Below are 652 nucleotides of genomic sequence, written 5' to 3' on the forward strand. Positions count from 1 at the left end.
GGGCTCCGCGCCGGCCAGGCGCCGGCGGAGGACTCGGAGGACTTGCCGAGCGTCTGCGGCACCGAGCGAGGCGCGGAGCGCGAGCGGGGGCGGGCCGGGGCGGAGTCACGCGCCAGGCTGGGGACACGCGCTCCCGGTGTCACGGTGCGTGCTGGGCATCCGAGGGCCTCCTGCAGCGCACCGCGGCGACCTGGCTCGGGGGCACCCTCCTCGCGAGTGGGACCAGAACCGCCGCAGGAGGAGCCGGCAGGTGCTCGGGCGTGGGGAGGGGACCCCGGAGAGAGAACCAGCCCCGGGGATGGGGCGGGGCAGGAGTGTGGAGACCCGGGTGGAGACGCACAAGGGGCCTTCTCCAACCGCTTGACAAGTCCCTCGAGTTCTCCCTGTCCGCTCACCCTGCTCGGGTTTGTTGTAGCATTTTTATCGCATAGCCTGAGTGTTTTTCTTAGCACTTAGCAGACGCACCCACACATGACGCGGACAATTGTTCCTTGTCTGTCTACACCCGCAGACTGGAGGCTGGGTGTCCACAGGGCCTTCCCTTGCTGCTTTTTCTCAAGCTGTGTCTTCACTACCTAGAGCAGTGCTTAGCACATAAACATTTTTGAATTCATGGGGCAGAAAGTTCCAAGACTCACTGACTCAGGCTGAT

The sequence above is a fragment of the Ceratotherium simum genome, chromosome 16, assembly GCF_057802395.1.
Source record: "Ceratotherium simum simum isolate JZ-2026a chromosome 16, ASM5780239v1, whole genome shotgun sequence".
NCBI classification, from domain to species: Eukaryota; Metazoa; Chordata; class Mammalia; order Perissodactyla; family Rhinocerotidae; genus Ceratotherium; species Ceratotherium simum.